Genomic DNA, 15,568 nt, shown 5'->3' on the forward strand with positions numbered 1-15,568 from the left:
TCACCCGCGGAGCCCAGGGCAGGGGACCCAGCCGTGGGTCCCGCTCCCGCCACCTTCCCCAAGCCAGGCCCCGTGCCCAGCCCTGTCCCTGCACACCCCTCGTACAAGGGTTGTTCTGAGCATCCCTTGCTGCTTCCCCTCCGCCGGCTTCGGCACTATTAAAATGTTTTCCACCAGCACCGATTTCAATTACATGTTTTTAAAAAGTCATTAAACAGAATTCCCCATGAAATTATTTTTATTTCCCGCCTCTCCTCCCCGCCTCCCCGCCACTCCGTCTACTTCCAAACTAATGAGATTAATTGAGAACTACAAACGTCTTCCAAGGGCCCAAGGCAAATGCAATGTCAAACAAATGTAACTCTTCCCAAGCTGTGCAGGATGGCATCGACCCTCCCTCCCGCTCGCCTGCTCAGAGCATCCCTCCCGACAAGGGGCTGCGTTTTGCAGTCTCAGAAGGTGCTTAGGTTTTGAAACCTTTGGTATTGTTTTTTTCTCCTCCTTTGAGGAAGGAAAAAGAAAATGCCTGAGGAATGAGAGCTGTCAGATGCAATAACGTGAAATCTTACTTTGGGCTGGCAGGCGGATGGGGGGGTCTCTCTGGCGTGTGGCGTTACCCAGGGAAGTTGAAACAGGGAAGCAGGGAGGAACATTAGAGAAGTTATTCTGCTTTTTCTCAGCCCCACAGGTAGGAAAAGAAAAATACAATCCCCCAAACCCAATAACCTGCAAACCAAACCCGACAATAGCCCTATTCACCTCCCAGGCTTTTATCCACTCCCAGCGTTTGATTCCTCCCGTCTCAGCGCCGGGTTAATCAATGGAACAAATCCCCGGCGTCGCACCTCTCCCGGCCCCCGCGGGCTCCTCCGCCATTGATTAAAGCAAACAGCCATTTGCAGGGCTGCACGCCTCGGAACACAGCACGCTTTTTCAGGCTGCCTTGCTGCTGCCGGCTCGGAATAAATAAAGGAGAGGGAACAATATGGGAGATTTGTTACTTGGTGGAGCAACCGCTCAGCATCACCTTCCCTCCAGTGCTGCTTTAAGCAGGGCGAAGGAAAACCTCAAATAAAGCCCCCAACCCTGCTGAATTTTGTGGGATCGTACATTTAGATATATATATACACACACAGTGGTGAGGAAGACTGCAAGGATAGTTTTGGAATTGGAGAAAACAAATTTCTTTGCATGGAAACCCCCCCAAAACCCAGTTTGTGCAAGCACACGGGCACTGGTGATGGGAGAGGCAATTAAGGCTGCAGAACGGACTCGCTCCTTCGCCGTGATGACTTCAGTCTCGCTTGCAGCTCATGGGTGCTGCCAGCCCCTCTCCTCGCAGGGGTGCGGATGGGTCTCGGTGGGACCGCAGGGAAGATGCTGTGAGATGCCCATGGAGGGTTTGGTGAGTCACCCCCATGTAAGACCGAGGGGTGCCTGGGACCGGGGGGTGCATGGCCTGGCGCCGGCATGGGCAGGGGACCAGGGCAGCCGTGGGACGACCTGCCCTCCTGCCGATGCAACAGCCAGGCTGAGAAAGACCGTGGTGGATCCAGTCCCCGGCACCCTCTGACAAGTTAAAACCCTCCAGTTTATTAAAGATACATTCCTGTGCTAATAAAAGACGCGTTGTCTGGTGGCGGGGAGGCTGCAGGATGTTATGGTTGGAATGTTCCTTGGCCCTTGTGTAATTAAAAGCCCCACCAGCTGTGGATCTGCAAGAAGATATTTTTTCCCCCCTAGACAGACAGTCTTGATGTTTTCTGTGATCTCCATGATGTCACCAGCTCCCCTTTGATGTGTGCAACCGAGGAACCGCTGGTGCTCACGACTCTGGGGGGATATTTGTCTGAGTGTTGCTCATTAGATGGCCCAGTAGGATGGAGGCAAGATTAATTACAGAAGGGAAGAGACCGATCCCTGCATCCAAATTTATTAGCACGTTAGGGCTTGGTGGCCATTGTGGTGAGCCAAATGCAAAAATAATAGTAGGACAAAGACACTTCCCTGAAGGTTTCATTAATGGGACAAAAGGATGGACTGTTTTCCCCATTTCATGCGGGGAGGATGGAGACACAGAGCAATTAAAGGCCTGTCTTAACACAACACAGCAGACTATCCCACACGGGGTGTGCAGGGCAGCCAGCCCCAGAGCAGATCGCTCCTGATTGCCGCTCGTGCTTTCACATTTGTATAACATGATGAAACCACGAATCTACAAGTGGTTTCTTTGCGCAGCTCCTCCTCTTGGGCTGGCTGGTGGCGAGTAACATCGCAGAGGTGGCCAGCGGTACTCGGTGCTGGATGCTGCCGCAGCCAGAAATGATGGACCAGCCCTTGGGGTTTGTGGGGCATGAATGAAACCCGGTCTGAGCAAATGGCCTGAGGGATCCAGCCCTGCCCATGCTGAGGCTTTGGACTCCACAGCATGCAAACAAACCTCCTAAAAATGACCGTAAAACAGTTTGTTCCTGTTCTCCTCCTGACACCCTTGCTCCCATCACCACGTTGCATGCTGGAGACAAAAGCCTCTCCCGTGGCGCAGCTCACACGCTCCCCGGGGACTCCTGCCCCTTCTACAGCGACCAGGATTTTCCAGGGACAGAAAAAGCTGGGGGCAAAATCCTGCTGCCCTTTATAACAACATAAAAGAACGTATTTTATGCAAGTCCTCAGATGTGTTGTCTTTGGGCTCTGGGGGTCCGTGGAGGACAGCTGGAGCCCATCCTTCTGCCCAGGCTTCGTAGACCATTACGGTGGTGGCTCCTGAGTTGTTATTCTGGGTGAGGTGCAAACCAGCCCCATTCCAGCAGAGAGGGCACAGCACGGCTTGTAGGAACAGAACGTCCCCTCCGCTCACACCCCGGCCGCTTGCTGGGGCAAATACCGGTCCCAAGCCTCCGAGGGAACATTTCTGCAGGTATTTACCCTGCAAGCAGCCCAGAACTGGATTCAGCTAAGGTGAACGCTGGGACGATGTGGAAATGCCTGTCAGGCCTACAAACCCGCAGGGCAAATTAAGCAATCATGTTCCCAGGACATACATAAAAATAAGTAAAAAACACCATTAATCCATAGCAACAAAAGGAGATAGCATGGCAACAGCAGCAACTGCTGCAAAACAAAACAGTAACAAGAAGAGAGGAGGGGAGGGAGAAAATCAAGCCCTGCTCTGTCCTTGGGGGGTTTTTAAGGTAAAGCAGGGTGTTGCATCCCGGGTGGGTGGTGGGGAGCACAGGGGCTGGGTGCTGATGCGAGGGGCTGGCTGTGTGGTCCTGTGCACAGCTCTGCTCGGCTGCTGGGGGTCTGTGGATGCCGGGAGGATCCTGGGACGCCCGGTTTGGCCTCTGGAGCTGGGAAGGGGCTGCAGCAAGGCACTGGCCGTGGCACGGGGCGGTGGGGATGGCATTTCCCAGGCTGACTGCCACGGTTCTCTGGTGGTAGCCGAGCCTGTGCTTGGGCTGAGCAAATTCCCAGCTCCTGACGGTCACCAGCAGAGCACGGCTGGGAGCTGAGGACACCAAACCCATCGTGATTTTTTTTTTCCTAATTGCTGTTCAGAAAATTAAAACAAAAAATGGCCAGCGCAGGAGGAACAGTCCTTAATAGCAGCTCACAACCACTTCACAAAGATGAGCTGCTCATGCCTGTGGCACAGTAGAGGAAAAAGAGCCTTTTACCCCTTAGGACTGATGTGCCATGGACTTGCTGAATTAAATAACTGAGCCCAGGAGGGGAGCTGCTTCTCAGAGGCAGCCCTGCTGTGCTCCCACCCCCCAAAACGATGCTTTCAGCTCCGATGAGGTCAAATCCCCCCCCCAGAAACAAAACCGGGATAAACTCAGCATCAAAACAAGGCTCAAACCCGGTTTTGAACCCAGGTAATGCTCCGCTGTGGGTGCGTAGGAAGAGCGTGATGGAAATAAGCCCTAATGGGTGTTAATTTGAAGTGGCAAGTTTGTGAGTCAGGCGGTGGGGTGCAGGGAGAGGAGTGGGCAGGCGGCACGAGGCAGGGATGAGAAGAGTCGCTGCTTCTGCTGCCTGCTGAGAGGGGAGAGCACCGCAGCGACGTTCGATGGGCTTGGGATTGGGAAGGAGAAAGGGAGCTGCATGACAGCAGAGAGGGGATTGCATAAAGCTGAGTTCCAGGCAGTTTGGCTTTATCGGAACACACGTTCAAGGGATCGTTGTTAAAAGGAGGAGATTTTCCATGCTGTGAGAGCCAAAGCAAATACAGTGAAACTTAATTAAATACTTGCCTGCTAAAATAATAATTTTCTTATGAATTGAGGAAGGTGAAGCACAATGAGAGATGGACCTGATAAAGGAACAGTGATTCTCCAGTGTGCCTGGCAGAAGTGCACAGGTGAAGAGCACAATAAAGCAGTTTTTTTGGTGGGGAAGGCTCTCCGCCTTTTCCCTTGTACAGGTCCATGTGTAGGATGCCCTCCACGGCCATGTTGGCTGCCGAAGCCCTCATGTACTGCTTGTCTCCATCACAAAACGTGAGCATACCATCCAGTACTGCTCTACACAGTCAGCTCAAGGAATGGCATTGCCTGAATGGCTGGCAACAAGTGGAAAGGCAAATGCTTGTCTAGAGGAAAGAGAAGGAAGGGCGAAAAAATTCTGTGGATAACTGCAATATTAATTTTGTTCTTGCTTGCTGGTGCTGGGGAGACGGGAGACACCTCATCTGCTGGGCCTGGGGCCACTTCTGCACTCCGAGAACTTGTTCAGTGGGGCTCTGGGCAGAAAAAATGTCAGCTGGAAGAAAGCCCCTCCAAGTATGAAGTGAATGGTAATATCATCACCATACAAAGAACTCGGGAGAATTGTTTCAAGAGGCAAAGCTGGGGAAAGAAAAAGAAAAAAAGAGGTCTTGAAGCGTGCACCTGCAGGACGGGCTGGCCGTGAGTGCGTGGAACATGCCTTGCACGCGCGTGTGCACTCCTGCGGCACAGCCGGGGCCCTCGCTCCCCCGTCTGCAAAAATTGCAGGCTTGGAGGCCAGGCAGAGATTTGTTTTGAAAGCCTCTCTCTAAATGTTATTTCCATTTAGAAAGAAAAAAATGCGGATGGATAGATGGCTTTCACCTTTAAAGGGCTCCTCCCCGGCAGCACCCCGCCGCAGGACCGCTCCCGGCTCACCCCACTCCGCTTCCCTCCTCCGAGCCCTGGGCCATCAGCAGCTTTGACACCCTGGAAAGAGAGGCTTTCTGCTGGCCTCGGGCTGCCGTAGGCGTCAGGGCACTGAGACAGCGCAGCAAAACGGGGAGAAGAAACAGCGGCTTGGAGCTTTTCTTCGGTGGTTGGCTCAGTCTCAGTGCTACTGGCTCCAGCCAGTGCATTTGGCTTCTTGGGTTTGGCTCGGGGTTTGTGGGTTCAGTACTTTTACATTGATACCTCAAACCACGGGGGAAGGATTAGGCCAAACCCCTGTTTTTCCATTATTTTAATACATGTGGTAATTTTAATAAAGTTCAGTTTTCTAGCCTCCTCCAAATGCAGATAGTTTTTCTCTCACAAAAAAACCCCCAATCCCCCAGAAATCAAAAGACTGAATTTGGACCCTGTGTTATTTGGCATTGACTCTTTCAGATGCGTTGAACATCATTACTTCATGGCTGAAATTACAGAAATAAACCCACTAATAAAATAGAAGCTAAGAACTTTTACCCTCTTTGTCTTTGCATGGGAGTCAGTAAAGGCTTAGTCTGTACAATAATTATACTGTATGCACAGCAAAAAAAAGTTCTCGACTCCTGCCATTCCCAGCCCTTCCCCACCAAAGAAAAAAAAAGTTGGCAATAAATTTAAAACAGTTTTATTTACCTTGAACTACTCAGCCAAGAATGCACATTATTTAGGGACTGGAATAAAAAGCCATTCACTCTAGTTCAATTGGCCATTTAGTTCAATTTGTGTGTGTTACTGCAGGTAATTACTATGGTAATAATGTACTGTAATCTGCGCTGATTTGGAACTTGTCCTGTTTCTGTATTAATAATAAGTGCCATATATGTACTAATTACCAGTTTGTTACCATGGTTATTTGCGTAGATGCCATGTTAATGATACCCTGGAAACATAAAGCAATGACATTTTTGAATTAAATCTTTGTGGTCTCTTTAGTGCTAAAAGCCCAATTCACATAAAATAATGATGAAGAAAATGAGATCATCGTCGCTGACTTGCCAGCAAGCTGATTAGCTGCACTGCATAAATATACGATTTTACCATACTGAAAAATTAGAGCTTCCAAAACATTTTCCATGGTTGCTAAGTAACTTCCCAAAGATTACATCACTTACAGGAACACGCGGTGCCAAATCCGTCGCGCACACGTATTTATAGAGCGTACAGTGCGGGGAATGTGCGCTCGGCGGAGAGGGCTCCGCTGTGCCATAGGTGTAAGCTGCTGGCTCCCGGCCAGAGGAGAGAGTAAATAAACAGGCATCCCTCCCCTTTCCCGACAAACTCATCCCCCCCCTCCCCTTTACCCCTTGGAAGGAGCCAGGAGGCAATCCAGAGCCATCGATTTCATAGGATTATTTAAAGCCAAGAGGGAGCTCTGCTATCCCTCCCCTACAATGATTTCACGCTGCAAGCCCTGCGCTGGCTTGCGTCTTTTCTCTGCTTTAAACCGAACCAAGCAGCGCATTTTTGGGGATGATTTGTTGGAAATGTGGACTGGAAGGGACAGGGCTGGCTACCGCTGCCTCCCGGTCTGAGCGAGCGCTGGGTGCACGCTTGCGCAGGGCGGATGTCTCCAGGTTTTGCTGCCGGACGCTGAGCAGCGTTTGTCCCTGCAAAGCTTCTCTGTCTGCCGTGTGACTCGCTCTGCAAACAACCTGCTATTCCCACGCAGCAGCTACTTTGCTGGCCATACTGGAGCTACATTACAATTAAAAATAGTTTATTGGCAACAAAAACATTCCCTTTTCCCTGCCCGCGCAGTAAACAATGGGTCCTTCCTACCCGAAAATTAATGGCAATTCTTTAACCAGATGACACTGGTGTAGGGGCTGGAGAGAACTGGAATGCTGAAGCTGTGTGTCCCTGCAGACAGCGAGGAGTAAGGCAGGGAAACCTATAGGTCCCAACCCTATAGTAAAGTCTGAGTCCTACTGCTGTGGGTGAAGCCCCACAGATCTGGAGGGTCTGGTGGGTCTGCTGCGAGGAGCAAGACCCAGATGCCGCAGAAGGCAGCGGGGTTTGGGCTCCCCGGGTCAGCTGAAGGCTGGAGCTGGGGCTCTCCTCTCTCGCTGGCAGGGTTTGTCCGGGAGATGAACGAGGAGGTGGCAAAGAGCATCCTGGTGAGTCTGCTCGAAAGAAACCGGTGGCCTGGACTGTGTGTACCCGAGAGGACCAACAGCCACTGCAACACCAGCCAAAAGCCCCGGAAAAATCACAACATGAAGTTGCCAAGGACATTGCCTGACCCTCGGCACGCTGTGGAGGGGCTGGCTGAGGCACCCGCTGGAAGATGCCCCTGGCTTTCACCCAGTGAGATGCTGCTGGACCACGGCCACGCAGGAGCAGTTTCTCTCCGTTATCGTTCCTCTGCTTTGGCCCAAAGCCATCGGAGCATTTCCCTCCCTGCTCCTGCAAAACGCAGTCCGGCGCAGCGGATGCCATGTCATTTGAAAAGCTACTTAGTGCTCTTTATTATCTGGTCATTATTTTTCCACTGAAGCCTGAGATAAGCAAAGCATAAATCAAACCAGAACAGGAGCCACTTGGAACAGGTAAAGGATGGAAAAGATTTTAATCAGTGAATCTGGGCAAGAAAAGCCGAAAGAGGGAGAGGGAGGGAAGAAAGGGGGGTGAGAAACAAAGAAAGGGAAAGAAACACCACTTGTTGTTTGTGGGATGAAGACAAATGTTTCCAAAGCCACATTTTCCACATGACTCCCAGTAAAAGCTCTTGGTTTGATTATTAATCACAGGGCGGCCTCCATCCATCACTCCATCCCTCCGTGCCTCCTGAGCTGTTTGATGTGCTACCCTCCGCTCTCCCATCCCGCATCCCCCCCATCGGGCGGCCCTGACAGGAGAAAGCCCGGCAAGTTATTCCAATAAAGAAAATGCAATCAAATAAACAGAGGAGGAAATAAACAAGATGATCAGGAAAGCTTCTGCTGTTCTGGTTGGATCCCTGCCTCTCGAGGCTTCTGGAGAGCTGCTGACACCGGGACCGTCTTCTGAAATGGATGGACTTTGCCTCTTGCCTCATACATCTGTTTAATGACCTCTCCTTGCAGGCACTTGACATGTGATTTATGGGATCTAAATTTTACCTCTTTGCTTCGGTGTTGCAATCGCTACGGTCTGCAAGGTGAGAGCACCTCGCCCTGCCGAGACGCCGTGCCGGCTCCCGCGCTCTCCCGCTCACCAAACGTTCTTCTTCTGGCCCTTCCTTTAAAAAAAACAAACAAAAAAACACCAACGAAAAAAACAACAGACTTTTAAAAATGTGTTTTTTCCTCTTTAAAAGAAAACTGCTGCTGACGCAGCCTTTGCAGCGTTCAAGGCCGATGGCGCTTTTCAGGGAAAGCAAACAGCAGCACCCCAGCTGATTTCCTGCAAATAATAACAATAATAATGAAATATATAAATAAAGAAGTGCTTAATTCTTTTACTGGCATCTGTAGCCTCTTATTCATAAATTCATCAGGACTTTCCCAGGATGTCAGTTTTGGCAAATGAGCCCTGAGTTGCTTCATGCTAATGGAGCGGTGGGCTGCCTGACCTCAGGAAATAGAGAGGCCAAACATGAAAAAACAGAGCCGGGTTCAAGGCTGGGGCTGTGAACCCCAGATTTGAGGGTGAGGTCGGGAAAGGGTCAGGGAAGCATTGTGTGCGCGCGAGAGAGAAATGCTGGTTTCTATTTAAAACCTTTCATGCCGCTGCCAGAGACCTCTCGCCATTGTGTGCGGGAGCAGCCCGGCGATTGAGAAATGCGCCTGGAAGATCCCGGCTGCTGGAAAGATTGGAAACAGTCACCCTTACGTGTGACCAGCCCAACCCTCCCCTACCTTGGGAAGAAAGAGAGGGCGAGACCTGCCTGGCTCTTCTCAGCGGCGAACGCCGATGGATTTGCTTTGGCGTTTGGGGGTGATGGATGTGCCGGGTGCTATTCATTAGAGGTGATTTGTTGGGGCCGGCGTAGCTCGCCTGCCCATTAGGACGCATTTACTTTGCAGGTTGGTAATGATGGGTGCGCTTAATAGTTTCTGAGTATCAGAGGGCATTATAAAGCCCTGGAAGAGAAGGCTATCAATATTTACAGCTTCAATTTGTTGGGGGAGGAAACCAGTGCATGTGCCTGGGAGGGGTGTCCGCCCCGAGCCCCTGCTCGCTGGTGGTGGGTGTTGGCACGGGAGCGGAGCAAGGGGGATCGGCTGGGAATCCGGCCGTGCTGTGTCCTTAGCGCATCCAAGCGATGTGGCAGCAGCAGCTTGTTCAGCTCCGGCGGGGGCAAACCGAGTCCCACCACTGAATTTGGGTGCATGCTGAAGGCAGAGCCAGAGGCAGAGCCCCACAGCCCCAGGTCCAGCCCCGGGGTGGGGGGTTGCAGTCCTTTAGGGCTGGCTCTCGGCGAGCATCATGGCCCACGATAAGAGGAGGCGTAAGGTTATTCACTGAGGGATGATTATGGCTATTACATCCCAATTCCCTTCCCCTGCCCTCCCCCCGGCCCGGGCTTCGCTGGGAGCGAGATCCCGTTAACAGCCCTCTGCCGATGGGCAGCCATTTACTTAAGTCCCAATTTTTCATTAAAATAGCACATATGGCTATCAAGCATCGCAAGGTCACAGGGCTGCATTGTCTCAGCTTAATACGATGCTATTAAGGCTGGACTATAATGTCCCAGATACAGCAAGTTCAGCAGCATAAGATCAAGCATTGGGCAAGACTGCAATTTCCTCCTGTCCTCCTGCTATGATCTTATCAAAGCCTGACTGATCTCTATATACGAAATCGCACCGGAGAGCATTAAACATGGTGAAAGGCTCCGCTTCCCCCGGCCCGCGGGGAGGTTGGCTTCGCCTCCCTTTGTGTCGCTGCCTCCCCTCTCCGGCAAGGACCAGGGCAGAGTCGCCTGATTGAATCAGCCGGGCTGAGAAGCGGGTGCGAGTTAGTATTTTATCTTTGCTGTTGGCTTATTTTGAAGCCTGACCTCCATTCAAGCCCATGTGGTTTTGAGTCTAATTTTTTCCCCAGCTTGGCATCGCGCTGCCAGGTCTTGGCTGCCCTCGTGGCCACTGCACTGGCCTGGGACCCTCGGAGCTGTGGCTGTCACTGCTCTCTGCAGCCCTCAGCAACCCTTTTACTTCTCCCTCAACTAAACTAGATGGGAATAGTTCTTTTCTTCCAGCCTTTCTCTTCCTATCTGAGCTACAAGTGCCTGCATGCAGTCCCTTTATCTTACCACGGCTCCTGGCACAGCGGGTCCCTGCGCTGGGTGCTTGATGAGATACAGGCAGGCCAACCAGCAATTATGGAACAGAGGCAGAGGTAGGAGAAGGTGGACTGGAAACTGTCTGATGGCTTTATTATGTCACGCAAGGATACGCCACTTATTGCCTCGTGGGCACTGATGTAACGTGGTGTGCGTGTGCCCGGATGGGAGGGTTTCATTGTAAGAAGAAGGTGCGTAAATAAAAGCCAGTTTGTGTGCACACCAGCGCTGCCAAGGAGGAAACATCTCTCGTGGTATCTCCACGAGCAGCGTTTGCAGAGCAAACAAATGTGTTAATCCATCTCCGTAGCATGGAGACGCGCCAAGCCCCCCGGCAGCCCGCACGGTGAGCCTCTGTGGAGGGACCGGGAGGGACCGGTGTTGGGGGAACGCGGTGGCTGCTCCCTGCTCCCATGCGTGTGTGGCCATGCCGCGGTGCAGCTGCACCGGGTCAGTGCATCCGCGCGGCCCCGTGCACACCGGGTGAGCTGGGCAACGAGAGGGCGGCAGTGGGAAGGGGCTTGCTTGGAAAACAGACCAACCAAAGGCAAGTGCAGGGTCCTGCACCTGGGGAGGAACAACCCCATGCATCAGTACAAGCTTGGGGTGGACCTGCTGGAGAGCAGCTCTGTGGAGAAGGACCTGGGTGTCCTGGTGGATGACAGGTTGACCATGAGCCAGCAGTGTGGCCTGGTTGCCGAGAAGGCCAATGGCATTCTGGGGTGCATTAGGAGGAGTGTGGGCAGCAGGGCGAGGGAGGTTCTCCTCCCCTTCTGCTCTGCCCTAGTGAGGCCCCATCTGCAGTACTGTGTCCATTTCTGGGCTCCCCAGTTCAAGAAAGATGAAGAGCTACTGGAGAGAGTCCAGTGGAGGGCTACGAGGATGATGAGGGGACTGGAGCATCTCTCCTACGAGGAGAGGCTGAGGGAGCTGGGCTTGTTCAGCCTGGAGAAGAGAAGGCTGCGAGGGGACCTAATAAATGCTTATAAATGTCTGCAGGGTGGGTGTTAGGAGGACGGGGACAGACTCTTTTCAGTGGTGCCCAGTGACAGGACAAGGGGCAACAGGCACGAACTGAAGCAGAGGAAGTTCCAGCTGAACATGAGGAAGAACTTCTTCCTTCTGAGGGTTGACGGAGCCCTGGCCCAGGCTTCCCAGGGAGGCTGTGGAGTCTCCTTCTCTGGAGATATTCCAGCCCCGCCTGGACGCGGTGCTGTGCAGCCGGCTCTGGGTGACCCTGCTTGGGCAGGGGGTTGGACTGGGTGACCCACAGAGGGCCCTGCCAACCCCGACCATTCTGTGATTCTGTGATTCAACCAACTGGCCAAAAAGGAAAATAGATGCAAAAGCCCAACTGCTCTGCCATGATTTCCCATCTGAGTCAGAACAGCTTACAAGGTTATTAGTTAATTAAGCAATGGAAGCCATCTCCCTATCGCTATGTGTCAGCCCCTATTAGCTGTTCCGTAACGCTAGCTGAGAATACACAGATGCTCTCTGATATCGATCATTTATTTACCAGGCCCTGGGCTCCCCCTGCCCCTCCAGTGGGCAGGGCTGGCTGCGGTGGGCAGCCGCTCCATCACCCCACGCTGGGCTCGCCAACAGCCGTCAGCTGCGATTGTTTTCTAGTGAAAATAGATGTTCAGTATTGATCTCTTTCCTCCAGCGGAGTCCGGGGGCCTTCTCCTTCACTAGTCTAATAAAACACAACTAATTAAATTTGTGCCTTGCTTTTTCAATATTGCATTATCCTAATTACTAATTAAGGGGACCACATGTAAGGGGTAGGCATTATTCCCTCCAAAAGATCCCCTAATGGCCTAAATGACATCGTGTGGAAGGAGGAAATCTTTCAGCAAAGGCCAAGACTGAAGCTTGGGAAGGGATCCCTGGGGGCAACTTAACAAAAGGCTCTTTAACTCTTCAGCCGCTGCCCTGGCATTTGCTGAATCATGGAGTATCGGGGCAAGCGCCCGTGCAAAGCCGCACGGCACATGGGGAGCAGCTGCCAGGCAAGGGAAGCTGCACACTGCCACGTGAGGGGAAGCTGGGGAGGAATTAAATGGAATGGGGACATCTGTGCATGCCACCTTCTGCCTGGGAAAGCACGTCAGGGGCAAGCGGGGGAACTGACTCTACCAGACAAGTGGGTATCCCACCCGCGTCCTCCCACGCGGAGCCCAGCCGTGCAGCCCGACCGACCGCAGCGTCCAGCCGGTACGGGGACATACCAGAGCTGGGGCTTGTCAGGGAGGAACGAGCCCTTTCAAGCCTGTACACGATGTCCTGCTCTTGTCAGGCCCATGCCAGAACGGTTTCCTTATGTTCCAAGTGGCAATTAAATACAGGATATTATAGAGAAGCCTCTTCAGGGGACCACTGGCAACACGGGGAAAGCTCTGCACTGCAGGAGCTCCCAGTTATTACCAGTCACTCTGGGTAATGAAGCACTGGGCTACGCGCTGAGCAAGGGACACTAAACAACAGCCAGGCTTAAACCAGACCTCCAGGCTCTCAGCAGCCCTGCTTCAGGACTCAAACCGAATTAGGCTGGCTTCTACACAAGGACCTTGGAATAAATCCCTAACTTCCTTTAGTATGCGTCAGGGACCAAAGATCAGCGGTGCAGGAGCCTGTGCCGGGCTGCACTGACCCTCTTCCCGCTGAAGCACCCTTTGCTGGAGTTCGCTAACGTCTTCATTTCATTTTCTGTGTGAATCGCTGCTCAGGCGCTGGCTGTTTTGGCTCCATAAGTCACTGGTTCATTTCGCATATGGCTCTTCTGGAAACATATTTTTCCCCTTAAATATGTGGCCTGAAAGTGTGAACTGAGATTTATGCCGAAAAGAATTGGGAAAGAATAGCAAATAGGTACTTGTTGGAGAGAGAAAAAAATTCCCTTGGGCGCTACAGAGAACCCCCCAGTGCTGGGACTCTACAAAGAACATGTTCTGCCCAAGGTCTAGGCGTTTACCAGGCCAGGTTTACTGCCCGGTGCGGCCGTGATACGTAACTTTTGGGATGAGCCTTTCAGCCGTAGGTCTCTACCTGGGAGGAGAAGAGTCACCAGCGTTCGACATATGGGGAAACAGAGGCAGCACAGCACCTTGTACCAAGACGGGGACTGCTAGAGGTCAAACACCTTCCAGATCCCCCCCGTTTCCCCTTTCATGTTGATTTGCCTGTTGCTTTAAGTAGCACTGTTACAGGTAAAATTTGGCTAAGGAACCGTACCATTAATTGAAAATTAAAAAGGCTCCAGACAGTATTGATGTCTACGATTTAGCACCCTTTTTGGTTTCTAATCTGCTCACAGGTTAAATTGATCGTGGCTCCTTTATGGATTATTTTATCTCTCCTTCCTTGAAGTGATTGAAATCTTAATAATCAAGGATAATATCGACGCCAAAGTTTTAAGCAATAAACGTATAAACAGAATGAAGAGAAGCAGAATGCTCACGTCTCTCAACAGTGAAAATTGTTCCGTTTTATTTTGCTGTAGCAGATGTTAAGTTTCCAATAATAAAATAAAATAAAAAATCTAGGAGAGACATTTAGCAAAGTATAGCTTTACACTCCAGAGTTATCACTCCAATTTCAGCTGGGACCATAAAGTTTTATGAGCTATTAAATTGTCCTAAACCTCCTTTAACACACTAGCTCTAATGTTGGAGACCAACCGTTTAGAAAAAGGAGGTTACCTTAGCAGAGATCGGGCCATTTTCCTGCACTCGTACTCAGTCAATAACACTTCTCTTTTGCTGGAGCGTGGCTGGTAATTAGCCTGCATGCCCCGCAGGTAATGCAGCCCGTAGATGCAATCCCTCCCACGGTGAGAGGAGCATCAGCAGCACCGGGACGGATGCTCAGGGGAGCAGAGCTCTGGGCTGAGACTCTGGAGAGCAGACGGAAAACCTCAGCTCCTTGTCTGGCTGCAGTTTTGGTTCCCCCATCCCCTCACCCATTCGATAAGCACGCTCGTGATTTCTGCTTCCCCCCTTGCCTTTTCATTTGGGTGACGAATCCATCTGAACATGGCCTTTGACTGCGTTTTGTTACCTTGCAGAAGAGACCCTCGATCTTAGCCTTAGTCCCTGGCGTGCTAGAGTGAAACTGGTCTGTACATCACCCAGGAAAAGGTTAACAGCAATTTCAATTTGCACTTGCAGAGCTCTGTCCAAAGGAGGAAGTTAAAAACCCTCCAGACACATCTGCGGGGTGTCACAACACCCTCCAGAAGCCCAGGATTATTTTATTGATTTCTAAACAGGCACAAACCCAGGAGCGGAGATGGCTTGGATCCACAAAAAGATCTTTCGCCTGTTAAAGGAGACTCGTGGGACTTTACCCCTCGTAATCCGCCAAATTGCCACCCCTCATCTCCCTGGTGAAGCGGCGCGTGACCCTCTGGGCACCAAACCTCTGAAAGTGTCATCGTTTTGATGCTCAGTTAGCCCGGCGGCCTGATGGTCTTGGCTGGCCACACCTGGAAACATCTGTCTTGAGAGAGCGGAGCAGCGTGGGGTTGTCTCACGCTGACGACTTGCAGGGATCTGGCGTTTCTCCTAAAATTCCTGCTGTCACTCCTCTTCCACAATAAGCTCTGGATGGTCTCCTGCTTGGCTGGCTTACAGCGCTGGGCTGGAGCGTGGAGGAGCACCCTGTTATTAAGCAAGATGGTCGCTTCCCCACTTTTCCCTGGTGTTACCTTCAATGTTTTGGGGCCATATGGGACGCCAGCAGCAGAAGTGTGACCTGCTCCTCAGAAGTGCCTGGGGAACATAGCCTCAATGCCCAGGGAAGAGCCAAGCTGGACCTTCCGGTGAGGCTGAGCTAGGGTTTGACGTCCCCAGAGCAACGGGATGGCGAGGCGCTGGGGAGAGGGCTGCTCCTTTCCGGGAGGAGTTTTGAAAGAAAGCATAACCCCTGCTCTATTTTTGAAAGAAATGTCGCAGAGGCCTTCTCCTGCATCCTGCACACCACTGCTGCCAGGGCTCTGCTGCAGCACGGGGCGGCTTGGCAGCCCACAGGGGTGGGAAATGTCTCCTCCCAGAAGTCCGATTCCCATTTCCCTTCTGATAAGATCAGCAAAGACTAG

This window comes from Opisthocomus hoazin, chromosome 19 (assembly GCF_030867145.1).
Source record: "Opisthocomus hoazin isolate bOpiHoa1 chromosome 19, bOpiHoa1.hap1, whole genome shotgun sequence".
Taxonomy (NCBI): domain Eukaryota; kingdom Metazoa; phylum Chordata; class Aves; order Opisthocomiformes; family Opisthocomidae; genus Opisthocomus; species Opisthocomus hoazin.